The following is a 15,429-nucleotide window of genomic DNA, read 5'->3' as shown; positions in this document are numbered from 1 at the left end:
CAAGAATACATGTGTGGCCCCTCAGTGTGGATAACTCCACTTTAAAGCCACTGTCAAATACACTGTAAAAAAAAAAATATACAAGAATTGAGTGGAATCAACTAATACAAGTTTTGTTTATTCATGTTTATTAAACTTAAAATTTCTAATATTTATTTTCAAAACATTTTAGAACTTAAAAACATGCCGTGTGTTTGTGTAATACTGTAAGATAAGTCAGGTTGTTTGCTTTCACGATAATTAAAAACTGCAAAAAATTAAAATGAAATCAGATCGTTTGTAATGTTCATCATGGACTATAAAAAAATACACTTTGTTTTAACTTTTAAGCTTGTGGTCTGCCTTAAAATTTTAAGTCGACTGAATTAAAACAGACATGTTGAGGTAAAATAATGTAGTTGAACTCTGTACATTATACATTCATTCAACTCATCAATTTTAAGTCAAAAGACTTCAAGTTAGAGGAACTCATGTTTATAAGTTCTGGATAAATGCAATGTGTATATTTGGGTTAAGTTAATTAGAAGAGATTAGTTGATTCCACAAAATTCCTGCATGATGTTTTTACAGTGCAGTGTGACAGAAGAGTTTTTGGTTCAACTTAATATCTTAAGCTTATCGAACATGTTTTCTCAATTAGAAAAAAAATATTTTGAATCATTAACCTCAACTTGTCTTTTGATCTACTTAAGATTTTAAGGCAGCCCGGACACTAACCCTTTTAAATCAAAACAAATAGTTCATTTTTACAGTGCAGGATCTTCCTGAAGACTGTCTGGCTTTAGAGCAACAATACGACAAAGAAATGGGCTAAGTTAAGATGCAGCCACCTGGCTTCTCAAATTGTACTCCTACGTGCACAAACACACACATACACACTTACACACTGGCCCAGGGCCACAAACATTCATTATAACTTGCTATGTCATCCGCCGTGGGTTTGGCCCCAAAATTACAGGGCCTGGAGTGTTTTCCCTGACTCGACACACATGTAAGTATCTGTTAGTATCAAAGCAGCTTTATGGGATACAATGGGATTAGTGGGTGTGAAGATTTAGAGCTATACAGCATTGACATCATATTTGATAAGTGCGAGATAGGATCTATTGTACAAACACAGTGCAGCATTCACAGTGGTGGCTCGTCAGTGTAACATAAATGTTCTAATCATTATGTTAAGACTTAATTGGTGTTGATCTGAAAAAGACGAGCACACAATATGGTCCCACACCTGCAGGCACACACACACACAAACAGAATTCGGGTTGGAAAGAATTGGCAGCTTATATGGGGAACAAGCAGTGGAAGTATTCAGTTTTACTGAATAAAGTTAAAGCGACAATACCACCGTGTAAAAACATGGATATGTCTGGTGTTATGCTATAATTTTCTTACTGTCAACAAATCCCATGTTTTGTCTGATATGGCTTAGTCCTCTGTGCCATAAATATCCATCATTGACATCACAAACACATAATTAAACCACCATATTACAATAATCATGGACACTGTAGTTTATTTTGAATAAATCCCACACGCATGTCTGTTGCTGCTGTAAATACTCACTTGTGTACAATAGTCCCCAACAACCCACAATTTTCTCCTGTTTGAGAAGTGTTTGGTAGAAACTTAAGAGGCCAGACGTTTTAGGGAATTATTGAGCCTTTTTTAACGACACAAAACCACAGATAAATGTATAGAAAACCCAACAACACAAACCTCAAACAGCACAAGACAGAAGAAAGAAAAATACTAATAAAATACGTAAAGAGTACAGATAGTAGAATAAGTGAGCAGAGCTTCTGGGTCTGAAAAATAAAAATCTGTATAATTAGGCAGTGTTGATCAAATACAGACCAAGATTCTTTTGCCAGATTGCCTTTTTTTCTTGCTTAAAATGTTTTTTTTTTATATAATTTGGTGATCTGTTGAGTTGTAGTATGAGGAAGACTGTGAAAAGGCGGGCCACCGTTATTTGCTGGGGAACGGACGAGCCAAAACCAGCACCGCCCAAGTCCAATTGAGTTTTTAAAAAAAAATAAAACTATATATTTGTGACCAGTTTCTAAAGAGTTACATCTTCATTAGGAACTAACGGACATGGGGCTGAGAACCACAGTTTCGGTCTCTTCATGGGACTTGTTTACAATAACAAAACTCTATAGCATCACCAGCCTTATGCTTTAAGAAGAAGTACACTACTATACAGTATTATTAAATGCAAATTGGACTCCAGAATATTTATGATGCAAACTTTCTACATTTGAAATATACTCATGCATTTTCAGTGTTAGCTGGAACTAATTAAAAAAAAAAAACAACCTCTACATGGTGTTCACTATTATTGGTGCATTATTTTTCCCTCAGAGGTCAGAAGTTGGAGCTGAGAATGACATTCGCATTCCAGTAAAACACTGGAAAAACAACATATTAAGCAATATTTTCTGCATACAAACACCACATAATATGGACAGTGCAATGTGTACAATTCACTCAATGACACACAAAAGACTCACTACTTTTTATGTGCAGTGCAGCCATCTTGGATTTTGAGGTTGGGGGTTGGTTTGGAGCTCCTCCCAACTTTCTGAGCAGGAAATACGACTTCAGGGGACCTTCCACATGAAATTTTGAAGTGGGAACTCAGGATTTCCAAGTTCAAATTGACCACACCATAAATGTAGTGTAATAAAGTATTAAAATATAAAGTAGACCTCAGTACTTCAGTAAATATGTTTAGTTACTCTTCACCACTGTGTAGATCTCTCTCTGTCCATCTGTTGTATTCTCTCTCTCTATCTCACAGCACTGTACAGTAATCCTCTCACTGTCTCTCTCACACACACACACACGTGCATGCACACACACACACACACATATATGTGGTACTGTAGCTGGTACACTTTGGCTTTGAACAACCACACACCTGTACAAATGGGTCAGTGAATCCACCTGCACTGATCTACACAAAAATATATGCACACTCAAGGGTCTGAGTGAAGGAAAAGAAAGGAGTTTCACCACATGAGCCCAAGACACACACACACACACACAGACACGCACACGCACAGATACTGTACACACACCCACACACACCCCAACATATGCACATGTGCTGCAGAAAACTCTACTGTTGATACACACCAGTTCAGTGAAGGGTCACTAAACACGCATGCACAGACTCACAACTCTCGACTGCATCTCTGCCTCTTCTACAGTCACTCAACACACACACACACACACACACCACACAGACACACACACACACACACACACACACACCACAGACACACACACACACACACACATGCCATCCTTTTCCCTCTCTCTCTCCTCTCTCTCCCAAGTGGCTGTAGTGTTTTTGTCTTTGTTGAAATAATTGCAGTGATTTTCAAGACCGTTGTCATGGCAACGCAGAGGTTGATGCATGTTGACAGAATCTGTTGCAGGGCGACCGAGAGACTGAAAATGGGAGATAAGAGGTGGGAGGAGAAGTGATGTGCGTGTACGTGAGTGCGTGTGCGCGCGTGTATGTGTGTGTGTGTGTGTGAAAGTGATGATGATGGTGATGGAGGAAAGAGTGGAGGAGGGGTATGGGGGGGGGGGGGGGGTCATGTGTTTCAATCCATATGATGAATGGAGATGAGCAGTATGGGACATCTCAGGCTGATAGAACGAGGCCCAAGATCAGGAATGAACAGTTATGAGTGTATTGTGAGCGGAGGATACAGAGAGAGAGGGGAGAGAGGGAGGAAAGCGGGGTGCTATTTTAGTCCGGGCGTTGTCATGGAAACTGCAGCCTCACTACAAATGGAGACATCCAGAACACATGGATCGTCAAACAAATGGCGTGCGTAGGGCCCCAGCGTGAAGCTACGCCATGGCTGTGCGACACCACCGTGCCATCTCAGTCGAACCCACCCCCACCCACCCACACTGGCACCCACGCCCCCAGTCAGAGGTGTCTTCTTCATCATCACAGAGACGGAATATCAATGGGAGGGGAGCTTTTAAGGGAGTGGAGGGTGGAGGAGGGGGACAAACGCTTGGAGTCAGGGGGCTAAGTGACAGGCAATGGTGTCCATTCAGGCAGTGAGTCACAGCCACTCGCTTGCTGTCTTTTAATTAACAGTCATTTCCACGCTTCCTTCGCTCCTCTTCTCTTCTCCTCTCCTCTCCTCTTGTCTCTTCTTCTTCTGTCTACTCCTTCACTCTCTGTCTGTCTCCCATCCTCTCCCTCTTCCTCTCTGCCTGCCTCTCTCTCTCTCTCTCTCTCTCGCTCTGAAGGACGGAGGTATTCCCACATTTCTCCGTTGCTATAGCAACACCGCAGCGAGAACAGGAAAGAGAGGACGCAGGCAGGCAGGGAGGAGGAGGAGGAGGAAGAGGAGGAGGGGAGGATGGAGACGTGGTGGTGGTGGGAGGGGGAGGGGTGTGGAAGCGGCCTGAGATGAGGGGATGTGTGAACAATGCTAATGCTAATGGTAGCAGCAGCAGCAGCGGCGGCGGCAGAGCAGCCAAAGTGTTGGTGGTGGTGAATTCCCCTCTCGTCGCATCACGCTGGGCGCACACTCACATGTCACATCCACATTTGCATAATTGCCAGTGGGAATCTATTTGCTCTGTATGTTGCTATGGTCATTGATATTTTCCTCAAAATGATACATGAGACATGTCTCCGCTCAGCCGTTTGACTTCTTTTTTTTTCTTTTCTCTGTGACATTGACCAACTCTGCAGAGCCAGTTCCTGTCCTTTCTTGAGCACGATTTAGGAATAAAAAGACACAGACCGTGCATAAAATCACCATTAGGTTTTCCTCAGAATGTTGTTAGGGAAAAATAATCTCTGGTGTTTGCCCTTATCTTCTTAGATACTCCCTTATGTGTTGCTATAGAAGATCCTTGGTAACCATTTTCCTCAGAAAATTTTAAGGGACTCATAAGTAAAATAATTCATGGAACATATGGCTGAATTCATGGTGATTAAAATAGAGGACAGATACCAAGAAGCATTTTTAGGGAGAAAGAAAATCCATTGGTCCCTCTGAGTGCTATGTAGCAACCTGTTAGAGACGCACTAGAAACTCTGTAGCTCACGAACCAAACATTATATAACCCTAGCTACATCTGAATCACATACTATACACTACATACCCAAAAAGTGTACTATTGTCAACATATTTTTGTGTTAATAAGCAGTAGTATGTTTATATGTCATAACCATGGTAGGGCGTGCCAACAATTCACTACTTTTCAGAACTTTATTCCGCCTAGCAAAGTGTAGCTTTACTTAGATTCATATTCAAGCATTATCAACATGTTGTTGTTGTCATCATACTCATTAGCATGTAAGTATGAAATATTGGACGCAGCAACTGAATCATATTTACATGAGCTATGTTGTTTCATTGAAACTCACTAGTTTTTGTTAACTCCTGTTTGACGTTTGTCTCATTTTTTTTGCTTGCTATTTCTTCTTGTGTTCTTTGCTGTCCATTTTTAGCTAACACAGGCTAACTAATTGTGTTTGTTACACTAGCTAATGACTGTCAACAATGTTTTCTAGTTACATTAAAGAGTGATGTGAATAAAGTGTAACCATGGTAACTGAAGTGCACATGCACTGTATTATGACAGTAACTGCAGTGGAGGCCTAGTCTGAACACAACAGGCAAGAAAACAACATAAAAGGCTTTATGCAACACTTTTAAGTGCTTCCTTGAGCTTAGGGAAATATTTAGCTTAAGGGACAAATTTAAATGGGATGAAACAATAATCAATTCCACAATAAACTGGGATGACGTTCCAGACAATCAATATTATTGTTTCAAATGCCGTTCAAGAGGTTTGAATATAAAAGCCGGTGAAATGATTTCAGTGTGTGTATCATTACTGTCTGAACCTTTTCAGCACATTTTAACAATACTGTGATAATATTGATAACTGATCATTTTGGTCACTATAATTGTAAATTTTTCATAGAGTTTCATCTGTAGTTTGAAACTAAAGGTGGTTTATGTAACTGGGCACAGACTCAGACCTGGTGTAGCTCTATTTAGAACTATTTAGTTTGGGGCTGAGCAGCTTATGCGCTTTGGATGGATTGAATCATTGGAAAACAAGCATATTTTCCAATGATTCAATCAGCACAAACCAGTGCAGGTCAAATGACCCACTAGACAAGAAGATGCATCTATGAGGAATACACACTGAAGCCATGGGAAGACCAGCGCTATTTCATATCGATGTCATCATCCCATTCAATCAAGACAGAACGCAATCTCATTATCTCTGCATATATATCGTAAGGCGTTAGAACAAAGCAGCGTTGCATCAATTTCCCAACATGTAAAGATTTGTAGTGAGCAGCAAAGCTCAAGTGGCCTGCAGAGGAGACGAGCGCCCACATCCTCCTCACTACTCGTATATGTCTGCTTGTACAAAACTCAATAGATTCGTATCAGCACGGACTGAAATGAAATTTCCTTCATACATGCCACATACATGTATGAATGCTTAAGACGCTTGGTACCAGGAATGTAGTCTGCTGTACGTCAACTGTCTCACTGTCCTCTCCTCTCAATCAATAACTCATCTCTTGACGTCAATATTGTTATTCCCCATGGGACAAAAATGTCCTTCTTCAGGACAAAAGGAGAATAAGCAAGATGGGAGGAAGAGGATGTGAGAAACAGTCTCATGAGTTTGTTCATATATCGTTGTGTTATCCATGCAGGGAATCTCCGTGTCGGTCCTTTTTCTTCTTCTGTGTCCAGTGAAATACAGTGATTTCTTCCTGGGTAGAGCAAAATCAAAACAATGTTTACAGACAGTGTCAGGGCAGTTTTGTTTAATAATTTTGAGACATATTGTCACAAAGCCTTATTTTCCCATCCGTAAAGGAAAATATGATTAAGGGTGAAAAAAAATAACAGGAAATTGACCCTTTTGCTTTTTGTTATTAGCAAGGATTTTCCTCTGAATTCAGCCCTGAGCGCTCATCTAATACTTCATTAAGCAGTAGGTCAATATCACATATAAAAACTTTATTTATCATACAAGTTACTCTAGCAGATGTTGTTATCCAATATCCAGAGTGAGTTATTAGTTTAATATTTTAGGAAATATGCATATTTCCTGGGGTGGGTATAACCCACATGTGTAAAAAAAATTATTTTTTAAATCAAGGATCTACTACTTTTACTCTTTACTTGAGTTTTTTTTTTTTTTTTTTTTTTTTTTGAGCCACTAATCTACTTTTAACTCTCCTCTTCCAACCTCTGCAACCTCACTGAAGTAAGCTGCACATACTGTAGGTGAAAATGTTGTTATCTAGGTAATGTTAGCTATGTTCACTTTTCATGTTTCATGCACAGCTTCTGTTGTGCTTAAATTGATGCGCTTCGGAGAACAGTTAACCTAAAATAGGCTCATGCCATCTTCAATATTAATGTTACTTTAATAATTGTAGTAGTCTGCACCCTAAAAAAAATACTGAAATGTTGAGTAACTTGTACTTTGAGCAATTTATTTATAACCAGGTGCTTTTTTCACTTGCTGGCACTCTCATACCTGTATAGTAAACTATGAAGCTACGGCCATTAGCTGGTTCAGTTAGCTAAAGGGCTGTCTACACAGAGAGCTACAACTATAACTACAAATAATTTAATTCTAATTCTAGTCTGTGGTTGACTCCACCATACATTTAAGTTACAATGACCTTAGAACTATATTTTTTTTATTGTTACAGTTATAGTTCTTGGTGTGGGCGGCCCTAAACTAAAAACTGGGGGAAATAGTAGGAAATACCTTACGAAAAAAGTACGTTACAACACCATGTATGCCATAAATGTGACAGTGTAGTTTGTTGCTACTCAGTGAGTTTTAGAGGTGCTAGTGGGTTGATTTTGTCACCTTTAGACAGAACTGGGTTTGCTTTTTCTCCCTGTTTCAAGCCCTCGTGCTAAGCTAAGCTAACCGGCTGATGGCTGTAGCTTCATATGTATTGTGCAGACATGAGAGTATTATAAATCTGCTCATCTTACTCTCAGCAAGACAGCAAATCAATATATTTTTTTTCAAAATGATGAACTATTCCTTTAACAATTAACACCAGAGCTGAATATGTTGAAATTACTGAAGCATCTGCAGGGTAAGTAATAGTCACTGTTTAATTCAGAGAGCAATAAAAAGCTAAACATGTCGCAACATTAACCCCTATCTGCAGTTATGGTAAATCAATACTCAAGTAAGTGTAATAATCTAACAACAACATCAACACAGCGCCTGGAAAGTGTGTTTGTGTGTGGGAGTGCATGCACTGGGGAACAATTTGCTCGTATACCTTCCTCCAGTAATTAAACAGGAAGTGTCTGTTCATAATGTATTCTGGAAACAAAATATTCATAGGAAAGCAATTACTCTAAATCACGTCTTCCAGCATAGGCCTACCATGTAACAAAGAGTGTTCGTGAGATATTTATGAACAAAGCCCTTTCTTTTCTGTTATTTCTGGTAACATATAATACGATTAAAGAGCATTGTAAAGTAGTCCATTGTGCTCTGTTTTTAAGAGCATTTCAGAGATTTTCATTTGGATTCAACATCAAGAGAGATATTTTCATCTCTGACCCACTACAGCAAATTAGGGTGTGTGAAAAAATCAGACTAATTTCAGCAAAATTAACATTTTGAATGAACTTTAAAGGGATAATAGGTTGTATGAGGTACTAATCGATAGTCAGTGTATTACCTACAATAGATGGCAGTTGGCATACTCCCAGTTTATAGAGGCAGAGCGGCTCACAAGCACATAAGCTAAGCAATGAACTGCTCTGGACGAGGTCAGCAACAAAACGTATTTTAGCCACTTTAAAAAGGTCCACCTAAAACAAATCCATATCAGTGTGATTGAAATTTAGTGACAATTTGGAATATTTTCACTGCTTTACTTTGCAGTCAGACAGCCTTTTCTGATGGGAAACAGCCATTATATCAGTCAAATATCACCTTCTCCAAACTAACCAAACTCCATGGGCGGAATCACCATTTTACCTTGCAGAAGACAGGAGTTTCTGGTCTACCACTGCCTCCATCTGTTAGTTTGTTTGTGTTATTTTGTGACTTCTGTGACTCCAAACTAGCCTTTTAGAACACCAAAGTCACAAAGTAACACAAACAAACTAACCAATCAAGCCAGCAGTAGACCAGCAACTCCCTCTTAGCTCTGCGAACTAAAATTACTGATTTTATCTATGGAGTTTGGTTGGTTTGGATGGAGCAATATTTGGCTTGTATAACAGTGGTTTATCGTCAGAAAAGGCTGTCTGAAAGCAAAGTTAAGCTGTGAAAATATTCTAAATATAGGGTATTATTAGGTGGACCTTTTTGAAGAGCCTAAAATACATTTTGTTGCTGACCCTGTCCATTGCAGTACATTTCTTAACTTCCGTGCTGGTAGTTTTCTCTGCTTCTCCAACCTGAGATGTGCTGACCACCATCTAGTGTAGATAATGCAGTGACTATCGATACGAACCTCATGCAACCCTATTTCAGATAATCTGAACTATCCCTTTAGGGGTGAAAATGTAATTCCTTATGTCAGATTGACTTATACATAAATGCATACATGAATAAATAAAAATATTAGCTCTTGGGCATGACAAAATGGGCATGAATACCTGACAATTCATCGTCAAACCGAGCCTATACACACATATACAGCAGCAGCTCTATTCCACGCCACTTCAGCTACATTTAGCCGAAAGAGAAACAAACGGATCTTTTTCCGGGTGACATGCCTTGTTGGTCAGGTTGAGTGTTTTATCCCCAGAAGAGGTTAAGAAGTGTCTGGTGTTACAAGAGCTCCTGAGTGCTTGCAAAGTACACATGATACATGTCTACCAATATAGCCTCCCTGAAGTATGTTTGTGTATCCTCTTTCTCTCTGTGGATTATTAATTAATAGATCTTTGGGTGCGGAAAGAAACAATATTCCCAAGTCAAAGGCTCTACTGCATGGCTCAGTCTTAATGATACTGGGAGAATAGAGAGGGGAATCTAAATATAGACCGAAACAAAAGCAAAGTATGTTCAGTACAGTATGAGAAAGCCCTCTGAGAACAGCAGTAGTAAGCTCATAATTCACCAACATCGTTTCATGTAATAACAGTCAAAAACTGAATCTTTAAACAAAGAGCAGACTTTAAATCAAAAGGATTCTGGCTTTCTTTTTATCCATCTTACACAAAATAAGTCCAACTGGGTCACTGTGATCTTCTCCTCATACTTTCCATAATACATTGGATTCTCAGTTCGAGCTAAGCCTGCTAACGGTTCCGTGTAGTCCATTCTCATATAAACAATGCTTAAATAGGCCACAGAATCTATACTTAGTTTTTTTTTTGCTATGACTACAGCCCACATAACCATATATCGAACACACCACGCTCGTGTTGAACACATGTGTTGTTTCGCTGTCGCCTTTAAAGTGTGGAGAAATGAAAGGCTCTCGTATTTTCATGGTGCCTCGATCAGCAGAGATGCAGCCCACAGACTCTGACACCTCTGCTTCACAGTGGAGTTTATGTTGTGTCAGGTTCCCCACAGACTCTGCAGTCTGTCTGTGGGCCAGGGGAGCCGGGGAATCCCTGGAGAAACACACAGCTGGGAGGTTATTGAATTTGAAGGGAAAAGACAGCATAGGGAAAAGGGGAGGATAGTGCAGACACTGTGGATTTCTAGAAAATGACTGCAGCATAAGCGTGCAAAGGGAGACGTCAATGCGCCGTACAGGGAGAATGTTATATTTAATACAATACGTAGTTTTGAATTACAAGAGGGGATTTATGTTGATAAAAATGCCTCCTGTGGTATATGTTTGCTTTATGCCGCAAGAGCTGCAACTGTCATTTTGAAATCCTACCTTTTCTAATTCAAAATGACCCGACTCCGTCACATTATATTCATGCCAAGATCACAGAATGCTCTAAATGTATTTGCATTTGAGCATTTCTCTTTCATCTTTAGTGCATATTAATGTATTCTTTTCTGCTGCACACACACTCTTTGCTCACTTCACAGCCCCCACTTCATATGAGCGTTACCCTTTTCAAACATAGCAAGAAAAAAGGCAAATTCAAGCCTTCTCTGCGCATTCATTATATGTTTGCTCACTACTAACACAAGCTAAGAAACAGCAAAGAAGCTGCAGAACACAGATATTAATAATCTGCTTCGAAATTAGTCACCTCCAGGTGCTACAGAACATTTGGTTTGATATCTTTGCTTTGCTTTCGGTTACAGCCTTCAGAAAATACTACCATGTAGCCACAATGTACTGCAGTTGTCTCTTCTATTGCGATTCCAGTGTGCAGGCCTTTAAGATTATGTCCAAGAAGTCTCATGGGAGACTGAGATCTCTAGAGACCAGAGCACAAGCCAGGCACAATTACATTCAAGAAAATGACTTTGCATAGAGTGCCCCTCAGACATTTCCAAGTACAATCTCTCCATGCCCAAACATTTTATCTAAACATATAATTCAAATTCACTGTCATGGTTCATGGCTGATGCATTTGTTATTGCATGAATCCCTTGAGGTTGTTGTTTTGTAACGCGGGTTGGACTTGTGCTGCGCGGCGGACATCTGTGATAGTCCATACAGTTTCACCTCAGCGCGGGGTTCGACATTAAGTTTAAAAATATCAAATCTGGAACATGCAGATGAGCTGAAGAGCAGATTACACTGGAGCAAAGAGAATCTTAGGACGAAAAAAACTTTGAAAGCTTTGTAAGACACAGACAAATTAAGTTGTTTCAAATAATTTTCAAAGCAGTTGTGTTAATGTAAGTTGTTAAATTGGTCTGAAAAAAATCATTTATGAACAATTTTCTTTTATCGGTGTATAGCCACCTGAAAAATATTTGGTAACCAACTTTAAAAATTTACTTCAGTTAGTAGCACAAATAAATTGTTTCAAATCATTTTGAAAGCAGTTGTATTAATTAAACTCATTACCTTGATTGAAAAAAAAACATAATAAATTTGTTAACAGTTCTCTTTTTTTCAGTGTACAACACCATAAATCAAACTAAATTTTGTCAATGCTTTCAAGATAAGAACTTGTCAAAATAATGTCCTGATGAAGCCCCAGCATCCTGCACATTCTTATTCAGCATAAAAATTAGTTAATCCACCTCATCCGCAGATGTAAGCAACATAACCCATATTCACTGGGTTGCTTTTACACCTGCCTTGCATGGAAAACGTCTAATTATTCACTAAAAGACCTGATTTGTTTGTGTTTCCTTTTCTCTTTAACTATTTCTCTGATTTCTTTAAATTCACAACATATGCTAGTAATAAAAAATGGCAGTGTGGGTTAATGTACAATTATGCTAATGTAATATGATGGGCCATTTGATTTATTAAGGCGGTCGCCATGCCGTAGTGATTACAGGACGTAATAGTGCTGTGTTGAATTTGTTAGATTAATATGACTGTTCTTTTACAGCCACCCCTCTTAATCAATTAGTCAACTAATTTATTATTAGGATTTCAATCAGCAAAGGCTAACAGATTAAAATTAAAATTAGGAGCCCACCTCTGGCATTACAATACAATTTTACTGTAGAAGTTTGTGTTCTTTAATACAGTCAAATAATCATTTTTAATGATTACAGATATTTACAATTCAAGAAATCTGTTTTCTGTATTTAAAGTGTCTGTAACTTGTTCAACTGGTTGAGTTTGTTATCAGCTGGCACTTTTTAAAATTCTGTGCAGCTACATTTGCTGTAATACTGTAACATTTGTGTGGACCTTTACTGTATATAACAAGCTACCAGCTACTACAATTGTGCACATAGCAGGAGTACAAGGGCTTCGACCATAGCCTTATTTTGAAAGTCTGTTTCCTGTCTCCCGATTGAAGGGAACAACGAAGAATAACTTTTTTCCACTTTTTCCCCACAACTGACCTGAATTCTACTTTCAACCATCCCTGACTTTACAACCATTGTCCCAAATTTAATTTTCTCTGAAACTGCTGGTCATTAACCTTTCCTTAAGACAAGTACAGTCAAAACAGTTACCTACATTAGTGATCATGAGCTAGGAGACATTTACATTCACTGTAGGACTGTTAATATTCTTAAAATGTGGCTGGCTTTTCCAAATAACGCATATTTGGAAATTTTCTTCAACATTATTTTGATGATAAGTTTCTCTGTTGTCTCAGAATTGCCCAGAACACCTTATCTCTGTGGCCCAGGTGCAGGACATCCTTATTTTCATGCACTGGACTTTCTGCCAAAAACTCAGAAAAGGGCTTGTCTGCCATTTTAACAATCCAGATTTAACAATCTGTCTGTCAGAAAGTTGTTGGCCAGAAATTGTTTTTGTGAAAGAAAGGCTTTAAGAAGTCACATCACATAGTATAAAGCATGACCAAATCCACATCTGGACCAGGCTGAAGTGTAGGACTTCTACCCAGGAGACTGATATTCAACTCCCATGTGAAGCTTATTGGTGACTTAATTGACTTCTTATCTTCAATTGTTTTTTTTTGGTTTGTTCGTTCAGGTTTTTTTTTTTTATTTGTTTGTTTTTCTTTCTCTTTTCTATAATACTTTGGTTAGGTTTAGGCAACAAATCCACTTGGTTAGGTTTACAAAAGATCATCGTTTGGGCCAAACAGACGGTTAACCACATGTTAGAAATCCCTTTCTGGCAACATTTCAAGGCTAACTTCCCCATGTGCAATTTGCAAAAGTAAAGCCAAAGGAAAAAAAAAAGAAGTAACAAAAAACAGTGTAAACACAATTATTGTTCAGACTTTTTTCATTTTGTTTTATAAAATTTCACGCAATAACTTATTTGAAACATCATCATGTTAAACTTGTTAACTCATTTCTCATTTAGTTAGTCGTGGTGCTCTGTAGGATGAAATCACAACAAAGAATGAAAGTGGTATATGTCTCTAATAGCAGAATAACTCCTTACAGCGGGCGTAAAATCGAAGTCACAGAAGTAGCAAACAGTGAAATAATATACCTCTCAGTCATTGTATGACAGTCATTGAAGTGCAAGTACAGCACATGTTGATCTTGCTATAATTGAAGAAATACTCTTCTGCCACACTGTGTACCTGGATGAACGCGTGAAAAAAATTACATTTAATGACAATACATAAAGACCCAAATTGATAATATCACATACCGAGGTACAACCAACAACTGCAAAATAAAAAAGGAAAAAAAAAAAAAAACAACACAAAATGACATTTTTTCAATCATTATTTTGTATTAAAGAGATCTAAATTTTTCTAGAGCTTAACACTGTTCTCTTTCCTCTTTTTAAAAAGCTTTCAAAACAGACCCAGCTTATTTTTATATTATTTTATCAAACAGAACCGCTTACCTTTAAAGGACCAAAAGGTCAGTCCATTTTCTTGTCTTGCAATTTGGTGTCTCAGATATGATAATCCATTTCATTAAGGAGTTTTGCTTCCGACAAACCAAGAAATGTCATCTGGGCTGAAGCATCCATTGTAAGCAAACGGATGGTGCAGAGGATATACATATGCCAGTACTCCATCTGTAGCCAAGCTGCATCAATTCACCACCATAATATAATACAGTGAGGTACAGTTGCACATATTCAGACTCCAGTCTCAAGCTTGTGAGCTTCATTAAAAGGGGTCACACATTTGTTAACATTAAGGCTCCTTTTAAACCGCATCAAGTTCTGTATGTACAATGGCAGCCACTATACTAAGATGCAACAAAGCCCTTCTGCATTTCCTCTAAATGTTAATAATAATGATGATAAACTGTGCGTGTTGCAGGTGTCCAGAGATACAGCATGAAAGGAACATTTCTGCACTGATTAGGTGAGTCACCATCACAATAAAACACTGCTACAGCGGTGTAAAGGTAAGGTTTGTTCCACAGTTAACATGCAGGAACGCACCCTCACGCGCAGCACACAAGGAGGTATCTAGTATGCTCTTTGAAATCCAACGGCAGAGCCACCGAATGTAGCACATGAAGGGAGCGGCCATATGTTGTCTCTTTAGCCTTCATTTATATTCTATTTGTGTCTCTGTGGGGCTACGGTTGAACCCTGCCCACTAGATCTGTCTACACATTTACATTTACTATGTTTTGGAATGAGATTCACGACCAGAAAACACCAAGTTGAGAAAAAACATGGCTGCAATTTAGACAACCTGAGTTTGATCGATCAGTTTGCATATGGCGTTGTAGATATAACCAGACACGTTTTAAAAGATGGCTTAGATGTTTAGCATTTAACGGGACGAACGTGATGGGCATTGATGTCGGAGATGTTCCTTTCATGGATTAACCTCTGTGACAGTACAATCTGGGTGGGTTTTGTCTGATATTATCATTCATATTATCATC

This window comes from Lutjanus erythropterus, chromosome 17, assembly GCF_056507025.1.
Source record: "Lutjanus erythropterus isolate fLutEry1 chromosome 17, fLutEry1.hap2, whole genome shotgun sequence".
Classification (NCBI taxonomy): Eukaryota; Metazoa; Chordata; class Actinopteri; order Lutjaniformes; family Lutjanidae; genus Lutjanus; species Lutjanus erythropterus.
Note: the sequence above shows the minus strand (reverse complement) of the source record.